The following is an 11,912-nucleotide window of genomic DNA, read 5'->3' on the forward strand; positions in this document are numbered from 1 at the left end:
TTGGAACTGCTCCATGTTTTAGTAATAGTTTCTGCATTGAACTCGTGTAGATTCTGGAAGCTGTCTTCCGTAAAATGCGCAGCACAGAGAGCTAAATTAGGATTGTAATTGTCAGGAACATAATCAAACATAAATTTTAACCATTGTTGACGAACTACAGCGTCCGTAGGAAGCCCGAACACAGAAGACCTGACAGCTGGGTGAAAATAACACCGTTTCGACGGCATGGCTACAACTCTCCACTATAACTCTTCCTCTTCTACAAAGCCGCAGAACATGGCCTTGCCCCCTCTTTGGCATGTTCCGGAGGGAGGGGTTGATGCGTTTATTTCGTATGCAACCCGGGAAGTATCTCGTTGTAGTCCCATATGAGTCGTTTTTGTAGGCATTAAACTTCCTGATTTTTAAAAAACGATATCTCCGCTTACGTTGAACTTTCAGCGCAGCAACTTTGCAGATACTGTTCATGCACCAACAGCAACATTACACACTATTTAAAATGAAAAAAGTGAAATTGCAGTAAACCACCCCTTTAAAGAGGTGTGTGAACTTGCAAGTACGATGTCAGACACTGTAATATGCTCTGGTCCGCTCCATGCTTACCGTGGCGATGAGATTCATAGCAGACTGTCGTCACTCAATGGCTGGATGTCCAAGTGGTGCCCGCAAAATAACATAGGCTTTATAGACAATTGGAAGAATTATTGGGGCAGACCTGACCTGTTGAAAAGAGATGGTGTTGATCCCTCCTGGGGTGGTGCCGCTCTCCTCTCTAGAAATATGGCACATTGTCTTAGAGTTCGTACTTGACTAACTGGGGCCCATGTCAGGAAGCAGACAGATTGGCTAAACCGACCGTCTGCTAGCCACCTCATGTCACAGAAGTCAGTTAATTCTCAGCACATAGAGACTCCTTCACCTAGATATCACACTATAGAGACTGTGTCTGTTCCCCGTACTAGAAAATACAGAAAACAGCCACACCAAAATAATCAACCTGATCTCACAGAATTCCGTGGAATGTTCACGGACTTAATTAACCCAGAATCTGTGGTGGCATCACGGAATCACTGAAAATTCTGTGATGGGCTCACAGAAGGCATCAGCCCTGGTCTATGCACGGATTCACTGGTTCAACACCAGCGCTGCATCGGACCACGTAAAAGAGTGACTCCGATGCAGTTATACTTTCACTGGAGTACCTGACCCCACCCCTACCCTAAACCTACCCAGTTCTGAACAATGATGACGATAAATTTCCCAGTATCGCGTCGGCATATTGATGCTAAGGGTTTCCGTGCGTGGAGCACGGCTGATGCCTGTGACTGACTTACATTGGTATCACTTCTGGATTAAGGCTTGGCTTATTGAATATTAGATCCCTTTCTACAAAAGCACTTTTTGTAAATGATATGTTCACTGACCATAAACTAGATGTGCTTTGTTTGACAGAAACCTGGCTAAAACCAGATGATTACATTATTTTAAACGAGTCTGCAACCCAAGATTACTATTACAAACATGAACCGCATCCAAAAGGTAAAGGGGGAGGTGTTGCTACAGTTTATAGCAATATTTTCAGTGTTTCTCAGAGGTCAGGTTTCAAGTAATTCATTCGAAGTAATGGTGCTTCATATAACGTTATCCAAAGAAACAAGTGTTAATGATAAATCCCCTGTGATGTTTGTACTGACTACTGTATACAGGCCACCAGGGCACCATACAGACTTTATTAAAGAATTTGCTGATTTTCTATCGGAGTTAGTGATGGCTGCAGATAAAGTCCTAATTGTTGGTGATTTTAATATCCATGTTGATAATGAAAAAGATTTGTTGGGATCAGCATTTACAGACATTCTAAACTATTGGTGTTAAACAACACGTGTCAGGACCTACTCATTGTCGAAATCATACTCTAGATTTAATACTGTCACATGGAATTGATGTCAGTGGCATTGAAATTTTGCAGCAGAGCGATGATATCTCAGATCATTATCTAGTCTCCTGTATATTCCATATAGCTAAAGTTGTAAAGCCAACTCCTTGTTACAAATATGGTAGAACCATCACTTCTACCAAAAAAGACTGCTTTATAAATAATCTTCCTGACTTATCTCAGTTCCTCAGCATATCCAATAGCTCAGAACAACTTGATGATGTAACAGAAACTATGGACTCTCTCTTCTCTAGCACTTTAGATACGGTTGCTCAACATTGTGGTATAATGAGCACACTCGCACCCTAAAGAGAGCAGCCCGGAAAATGGAGCGCAGCTGGAGGAAAACAAAACTAGAGGTATTTCATAAAATAAAGCATCAACAGGTGTTGGAATTTCCCAACAGCACAGCAGTAATGACTTTATGAACTACTTTACTTACAAGATCGATACTATCAGAGATAAAATTGTAACCATGCAGCCATCAGCTACGGTATCGCATCAGATAGTGCACTATAGATCCCCTGAGGAACAGTTTCACTCATTCTCTACTGTAGGAGAGGAAGAATTGTATAAACTTGTTAAATCATCTAAACCAACAATGTGTGTTAGACCCTATTCCATCTAAACTACTAAAAGAGCTGCTTCCAGAAGTCATAGATCCTCTTTTGGCTATTATTAATTCATAATTGTCATTAGGATATGTTCCCAAAACCTTCAAATAGGCTGTTATTAAGCTTCTCATTAAAAAAACACAACTTGACCCCAAAGATCTAGTTAATTACAGACCGATCTCAAATCTCCCTTTTCTGTCAAAGATACTAGAAAAGGTAGTATCCTCACAATTATATTCCTTCTTAGAGAAAAATGGTATCTGTGAGGAATTCCAGTCAGGATTTAGACTGTATCATAGTACTGAGATTGCTCTCATTAGAGTTACCAATGACCTGCTTCTATCATCTGATCGTGGTTGTATCTCTTTATTAGTTCTACTGGATCATAACGCTGCGTTCGACACTATCGACCACAACATTCTTTTGAATAGACTAGAAAACTTTGTTGGCATTAGTGGAAGTGCCTTAGCATGGTTCAAATCGTACTTATCTGACCGCCATCAGTTCTAGCAGTGAATGAAGAGGTATCATATCGATCACAAGAACAGTATGGAGTACCACAAAACTCAGTACTAGGGCCGTTACTTTTCACGCTTTACATGTTACCCTTGGGAGATATTATCAGGAGACATGGTGTTAGCTTTCACTATTATGCTGATGATACTCAGCTCTATATTTCTTTGTGGCCCGGTGAAACACACTGTTACGATTCTTTTACCAAAATCGCAACAAAAGTAGTCTGGGAGACGCCGCACACAACCACTGCTTAACAAAACAAATTTATTTAACAATAAAGAAAAGAAAACATGTAATGTAGTCAGTATAAGTGACAGTCAGTATGTCGGCAGGTGTTTGTAAGTAGTACCAATAACAGTCCAAACAAAAACTAATAACAAAACTCAGAACCCAAACGTCCAATCTAGGAAAAGATGAATCAAAACGGAAACTCCTCCAGTGCGACGGCAATCTCCCATAACCTCTGTATCCTGTGAGTTCTCCGGCAGACGCAGACGCAAACTCCAACAAACAACTGCTCCCCTGCCATTGATCCTCCGAGTCCCTTTTTAAGACCGTTGATTTATGCTGCCTTCACGTGCTATCAGAATTATCGTAAATACGAGTTTCCTAATCAGAAATTGGACGTGAACGGCCTCTCAAGTCGTATTTACTACTGGGAAATTCGGAAGTAATTTTGATACCAAGTTTCCGAGTTGGGCGGGTCATAAACTTTAAACATGGTGGAGGGGACAACATTGCTGCTGTCAATGCTGTTCTCACAACAACTACATCCCTTTGTCTTGTCGCTAAAGTATTGTATTTATAGGCTAGATATGAACGACCATGCGAAGCATATTATGTTTTTTAAGCAGTGAAATAAGCATATATTTGACTGAAATTGTCAGCGAACTGCATGTATAGCGCGGTGAATGTTTATATGATTGTCAACCAGTGGGATGCTACATTTTATTCTTTCCGACATTAAAGCACTTGAATACAACAAACTTGTAATCACGACTTCGTAAATGGGAAATAGGAAATTTCCGATAGCACGTGAAGGCAGCATTAAACCAGGTGCAACAGCTCATCAGCCAATCACCTGCAGACAACCAGTCACCTGTAACTCAGGAATAGACAGTGATGCGTCACCCCCTAAAAAAAATCCTGCATCCAATAAAGGATCCTTAAAACAAAAAAACAAAATCAAGAGTGAAACTTAAACTACTTCCCTTTTGTTCATTTCTATTTTTTTCTTCTGACATCCACCCCCCCTCCAGTACAACAGTGTTCTCACAGTCCTATTAATCTTTCCAAGCTGCCTCCTTATCCCCAGCAATCTGGATCCTGAAAGCAAATTAAGACGACAAAGAGAGCAAAGGAAAAACAGAAAAAAATTGTTCCAACAGAACAGTACCTATTCACCACAATCAGGAACTCGAGATAATGCATCTGCCACTACATTATCAGCTCCTTTAATATGTTTTACAGTCAAGGTGTAAGGCTGTAAAAATAAAATCCAACGCATTAACCTCTGACTTGGGGATTGTAAGGAATGCAAAAACGTTAAAGGATTATGATCAGAATAAACTTCCACAGGCAATCCTCCACCCACATATACATCAAAGTACTGAAGAGCCCAAATTAATGATACTGCTTCTCTCTCGATTACAGAATAATTCTTCTGATACGAATTGAACTTGCGAGAAAAGAAAGAAACCGGGTGTTTGAGTCCAGTCTCACCAGTTTGCAATAAAACAGCTCCCGCCCCAACCTGACTTGCAACCACCTGTATCTTAAATGGCTTATCCAGCCTAGGGGAAGCTAGAACAGGGCTAGAAGTTAGCAACAGTTTAATATTGTCAAAAGCCTTCTGACATTTTTCACTCCAAACAAACTTAACAGAATTTTTAAGCAAGTCGGTCATCAGAGACACAACAGTCGAAAAATTAGGGCAAAACCCCTTATAATACCCCACCATGCCCAAAAATCGCATCAGCTCTTTCTTTGTTAATGGTGGAGGAAAACTTTGTATGGCCAAAACTTTGGCTTGAATAGGACCCACCTCACCCTGTCCCACTTCTTTGCCCAAATATCTTACTGTAGCCTTGGCAAACTCACACTTCGCCAGGTTAACTGTAAGAGATGCCTCCACTAAACGCCTCAACAGCGCACAAAGATGAACCAAATGTTGTTCCCAAGTATCATTAAATACAATTACATCATCCAAATACACCGCGCAACCTTCCAGACCAAATACCACTTTATTCATCAACCTCTGGAAATTAGCGGGTGCATTTCTCAAACCGAAACTCATAACAGAGTACGAATATAACCCTGATGGTGTAATAAATGAAGTTATTTTTTGAGCTCGAGGAGTTAATGGCACTTGCCAATATCCCTTTAAGAGATCCAATTTGCTTACAAATTTGGCTGCACCCACCTGATCCACACAATCCTCCATTCGAGGAAGTGGAAAAGCATCAGGTTTAGTAATAGAATTTAACTTGCGGTAATCAGTACAAAATCTATATGTAGAATCTGGTTTCTTCACCAATAAACATGGTGAGGCCCAACTGGAAGACGAAGGAACAGCTATCCCATTCTCAAGCATATATTGCACTTCAGAGTCCAATATTTGCCGCTTATTAATAGGAACACTGTAAAAACGCTGATGAATGGGTCGAGCCTCTCCCACATCTACATCATGCTGGATCAAATGAGTACGAGATGGTACATCTGCAAACAAACTAGGAAAATCATGTACTACTGTTTTCAGTTCTAACCTCTGTAACTCTGACAAATGCGAAAGCAAAGAATCAAAATCTTTTTCTAGGAAGCAACACACAATCCTCAGGGACAACCATATCCGCTTCTCCTCCTACAAAAAGAGATTGAGAATTATCAAGTGAAACAGAAGCAACAGCAGGATTAATCACTCGAGCTTCTGATTTACGGGAAAGATAAGGCTTAAGTAAATTCACATGAAAACATTGCCTAACCTACCGCCGATCTGGAGTTGCAATTTGATCATTTTGGTAATTTACGAAGAACAGTGTACGGGCCAGTAAATCGTGCACAAAAAGGAGATCCTGGTGAAGGCAACAAAGCCAATACTTGATCACCAGGTGTAAAAACACGACACTCTGCATGTTTATCAAAGTGGCTTTTCATTTTACTCTGTGCTCCAACAAGATTCTTCTGAGTAGTTATTCCGGCCAAAATTAAACATCTACGAAAACCATCTACATATTCTAACAAATGTTGCGGCGGATCTTTCTCCACCAAACCCTCCCAATTCTTTTACCAAAATCGCAACAAAAGTAGTCAGGGAGACGCCGCACACAACCACTGCTTAACAAAACAAATTTATTTAACAATAAAGAAAAGAAAACATGTAATGTAGTCAGTATAAGTGATAGTCAGTATGTCGGCAGGTGTTTGTAAGTAGTACCAATAACAGTCCAAACAAACACTAATAACAAAACTCAGAACCCAAACGTCCAATCTAGGAAAAGATTAATCAAAACGGAAACTCCTCCAGTGCGACGGCAATCTCCCATAACCTCCGTATCCCATGAGTTCTCCGGCAGACGCAAACGCCAACAAACAACTGCTCCCCTGCCATTGTTCCTCCGAGTCCCTTTAAAACCGTTGATTTAAACCAGGTGCAACACCTCATCAGCCAATCACCTGCAGACAACCATTCACCTGTAACTCAGGAATAGACAGTGGCACACTGATACGTCACAACACCAAATTGAGAAACTAATGGAATGCATAGTCGATAGAAGAAACTGGATGACAAGTAATTTCTTACTGCTAAATTCTGAAAAAATATAGGTGTTAATTATCTGACCTAAAAACCCCACATGTAATAACCTAGAACATTATCTAACACTTGACGGCTGCTCTGCCAATTCTTCTTCATCAGTTAGGAACCTAGGTGTGCTGTTTGATAGCAATCTTTCATTTGAAAGCCATGTTTCTAGCATCTGTAAAACTGCGTTTTTCCATCTCAAAAACATATCTAAATTGCGACCTATGCTCTCAACGTCAAATGCAGGAATACTAATTCATGCGTTTATGATCTCAAGGTTAGACTATTGTAATGCTTTATTGGGTGGTTGTTCTGCACACTTGATCAACAAACTACAGTTGGTCCAAAATGCAGCAACTAGAGTCCTTACTAGAACCCGGAAGTATGACCATATTAGCCCGGTTCTGTCAACACTGCACTGGCTCCCTATCAAACATCGGATAGATTTTAAAATCTTGTTAATTACTTATAAAGCCCTGAATGGCTTAGCTCCTCAGTACTTGAGGGAGCTCTTATCACATTATAGTCCTACATGTCCGCTGCGTTCTCAAAACTCTGGTCGTTTGATTATACCTAGAAGATCAAAATCGACTGCGGGCGGCAGATCCTTTTCCTATTTAGCACCCAAACTCTGTAACAATCTACCTAACACTGTTCGGGAGGCAGACACACTCTGTCAATTTAAATCTAGATTAAAGACACATCTCTTTAACCTGGCTTACAAATAACACACTAATACGCTTCTATTATTCAAATCCGTTAAAGTATTGTTAGGCTGCATTAATTAGATCAACTGGAACCCGGGAACACTCCCCATAACACACAATGTACTCGTTATATCATAAGAAGAATAGCATCTACGCTAATATTTGTCTGTTTCTTTCTTATTCTGTTTCTCAGTCCGTATCCGATCAGACGGTGGATCAGCACCAAGAGATGATGTCTGCAGCCCTGATCGTCAGCGGAGACCAGGACACCTAGATGAGCCCCAGAGACATAAATTTAAATTATAATAAACAAACAAATATATATTATAAAAATAGACAGAGAAAAAATAAATGCATTAAACTATACATTACAATTATAGCAAATGAATAAATCATATAAATGAAAAACTTCAAATAATGAATAAAACACAAATATAACAAATACATTAAAATTATAAATTATAATGCTCCATTGGGACAAGACCACGGGAATCAGGTAAGCCCTTTACACAATCTGACATGGCTGCGGTTGGAATTGAACTGCGGGTTTCGTCTGGTCAGATGAGAACTGGCCCCCCGACTGAGCCTGGTTTCTCCCAAGGTTTTTTTCTCCATTCTGTCACAGAGGGAGTTTTGGATCCTTGCCGCTGTCGCCTCTGGCTTGCTCAGTTGGGGACACTTCATTTCTATCGATTATCGTCAATTTGATTTCACAGATACTATTTAAACTAAACTGAGCTAGACAATGACATCTCTGAATTCAATAATGAAATGCCTTTAACTGGAAATTGAGTGTTTAATCTTATCATTATACATTACTGACACTCTGTTCTCCAATTTGCTACTGTTAAGTGCTTTAACACAATCTGTATTGTTAAAAGCGCTATATAAATAAAGGTGACTTGACTTGACTTGGACCATGTTCACATATGTCTTTCTTTTTGCATGATAGAGCTTTAGTTGACATTTGCAGATGGCATGGCGGATTGTGTTTACCGACAGTGGTTTCTTGAAATATTCCTGGGCCCATTTAGTAATGTCAATGATAGAACCATGCTGATGAGTGATGCAGTGTCGTCTGAGGGCCCGAAGACCACAGGCATCCAACAAAGGTCTTCGGCCTTGTCCCTTACGCACAGAGATTTCTCCAGTTACTTTTCTTTTGATGATGTTATGCACTGTAGATGATGAGATTTACAAAGCTTTTGTAATTTTACGTTGAGGAACTGTCACGCCCCTGGGCTGTCTTGTGTGTGTTTTGCTCCCCATGTGTGCCCTGTGACCCAGTTTCTGTCTCCCTTTGATTGTTTAATTTGATTCCAGGTGTGTCTCCTTAGTCCCTTGATTGTCTTGTCTTTATAAGCCCCAGTCCTTTCAGTTAGTGTTTGTCGGTCTTTAAGTGTCTACCCTGCCTGTGATTCTGTGTTCCTATTTTGAATAATAAACCCCGTGTTGTGAATTCCTCGTCTCCTCGTTCCTGGTTCCCGTGCTCCCCGTGAGATGTGACAGAAAGACCGACCCAAAACAGTAACCTCCGTATTTTTCCCTCCGTTTTGTTTCCGTATTTTACCCAGTGTTTTTTCTTTCCGTTTTGTTCTATGGATCCCCATGTTCGGCCCGAATTCCTCCTCCTCCTGCTGGAGCAGGGGGACAGATCTCTCGAGGACCACACCAGACTGTTCCTGATGATAGCTAATGCCACCAGCTACCCGGACGGCGCGCTCTGCTCATTCTACAACGCAAGTCTGAACACCGCGTGCAGAGCGCTGTCGTCCGAGGATGGTCCTCGAGAGGATTTCGCCGCCTTCGTGGAGTGGAGTCTGGTGAGAAACGGATCACCCCTCACCGTCTCTTCCGAGGATGATCTCGACAGAGCCACTCCTGACCCAGAGCCCAGCCCACCAACTCCCAGCGGTGCGGAGCATCAGCCCGAGCCCACCGATGACGGAGAGCCATTTCCCGCCACGATCTGTGAGCCAGCGCGAAGCCATGCGACTGAGTGGAAGATCGTCCCGGAAGTTGAGCCCAACTCGTCAGATCAGGTGCGAGAGCCGGCGTCTATGCCCATCGCGAGGGAGCCAGCCATTGACTGTGTGAGCGCGGAGTGGAGCTCCGCCCCCTACATCACGGCTGAGGGTGAGTTGATTGTTCATCTGGGGCTGCTGGACATGGAAGGGGATCTGATTGACTGGGAGACGGATCTGGAGGTCGACGTTTCCCTTCACCAGCCGCCGTTCGCGGTCCAGGAAAGCCTGCCGGCAGAGAGTATGGCAAGCCCGCCAGTGCCTGCCCCTCGCAAGTGCCCGCCAGTGCCTGCCCCTCGCAAGTGCCCGCCAGTGCCGGCCCCTCGAAAGTGCCCTACAAAGATTAACCCTGAAAGCCCGGAGGATCACAAATGCCCGCCTCCCACCCGCTCCAGCCCCTCTGCTCGCCCTCAGCCCACCATCAATGCGGTGCGAGTCCCACGAGACTGCCATCCTCCAGCGTCGCCGGGGCTGGAGTATCCCTCACCTCCGCCTCCAACCTCCTCGGCCCGGACTCTGCCTCGGCCCGTTGACCCTGTGGCTCCACCTCGGCTCCTAGCTCCCTCGCCTCCACCGTCACCCGTCGATCCTCCAGCTCCACCGGGCTCCCTCGTCCCTCCGGCTCCGCCTTGGTCGGGCGTCGACCCGCCATCGCCTCAGGACTCCGCTCCTCCGGCTGCACCTCGTCGCTCCGTCCCACCGGCTCAGTTGGGCTCCTTCCTCCCGCCAGCTCCACCTTGGTCCTCAGTCGCTCCGGCTCCGCCGCGGATCTCCGGAGCTCCGCCTTCGCCTCGGTCGCCAGAGCACTCGGCTCCACCTTGGCCCCCCGGATCCTCGGCATCCCCCTGGCTCGTCGGCTCTCCGTCTCCACCTCGGGCTCCTCCACCACCTGCTCCGCCGCCGTTGGTCGGCCCCCTGGAGTCGGCGGCCATGCCTCCTCCATGGCTCCTCCCTCCGTCGGCTCCACCGTGGGCCATCATCATGGCTGTGGCCTGGGTCCTGCCAGGCTCCTCCTGCTCCGGGTCCCTCCTGTCTCTTCCCTGGCTCCTCCGGTGGTCCGTCCTCTTCCTGAGCCTCCGCCTTTGTTCCCACCCGTTTCCCCCCCTCTGTTGTTCCACGGTGCGAGGACGCACCTTCCGGGAGGGGGGAGTAATGTCACGCCCCTGGACTGTCTTGTGTGTGTTTTGCTCCCCATGTGTGCCCTGTGACCCAGTTTCTGTCTCCCTTTGATTGTTTAATTTGATTCCAGGTGTGTCTCCTTAGTCCCTTGATTGTCTTGTCTTTATAAGCCCCAGTCCTTTCAGTTAGTGTTTGTCGGTCTTTAAGTGTCTACCCTGCCTGTGATTCTGTGTTCCTATTTTGAATAATAAACCCCGTGTTGTGAATTCCTCGTCTCCTCGTTCCTGGTTCCCGTGCTCCCCGTGAGATGTGACAGGAACGTTGTTTTTAAAGTATTCCACAATCTTTTTACCCACTCTCAGATTGGAGAGCATCTGCCCATCTTTACTTCGGAGAGACTCTACCTTTCTATGACATCCATTTTATAGCTAATCATGTTACAGACCTGATGTCAATTGACTTAATTAGTTGCTAGATGTTCCCAGCTGAATCTTTTCAAAGTTTCTTGGTTTTCAGCCCTTTGTTGCCCTTGTGCCAATTTTTTTGAGACCTGTAGCAGGTATCAAATTTGAAGTGGATAAAAGTGTACAATTTCTCCGTTTAAACATTTGAAAAACAAAAAAAAATGTTTATTTTATTATTATTATTTTTTTTTTAAAGAGGACAATCCCTGAATACCCATATACAGTATATTTTCTCAGTTCAAAGGCCTGCTATGCCAGTATCTGAATATAAAAATAATTATAGCCTCATAAGATTTGATCATACCTGCTAATATTATTAATTAAGCTAATTAAACCATTTATTTATGTATTTACTTAATTACTCATTTCAGAAAAATTTCAGCACCCAAATACCCTTATTCTTGACATGTCTTCTCTTGACCTCCGCTGGGAAGGAAATAGATAATGACTTCACGGACCTCTTGAACTTTAATTGAACACCCGTGAGAAACTGCTCCAACACTCCTGCCTGTCATTTTCCACTAAACTCACCTATTAGTGTTTACTGTATGCAGGTATGAACTGTATGTTACCGGCTGAACAACATTGTGAGGCGCTCTGGAAATATGTGGCACATTACCCTTATGCTGTTTTTCTGTTAAACCCAAAACCTGTTGTTCCTGCATTTGTAATAAAACATGAACAGAAATGAAAGTACACAGTACAGAAATAGATTGTGAGCAGGAAATGTATG

The sequence above is a fragment of the Onychostoma macrolepis genome, chromosome 03 (assembly GCF_012432095.1).
Source record: "Onychostoma macrolepis isolate SWU-2019 chromosome 03, ASM1243209v1, whole genome shotgun sequence".
Taxonomy (NCBI): Eukaryota; Metazoa; Chordata; class Actinopteri; order Cypriniformes; family Cyprinidae; genus Onychostoma; species Onychostoma macrolepis.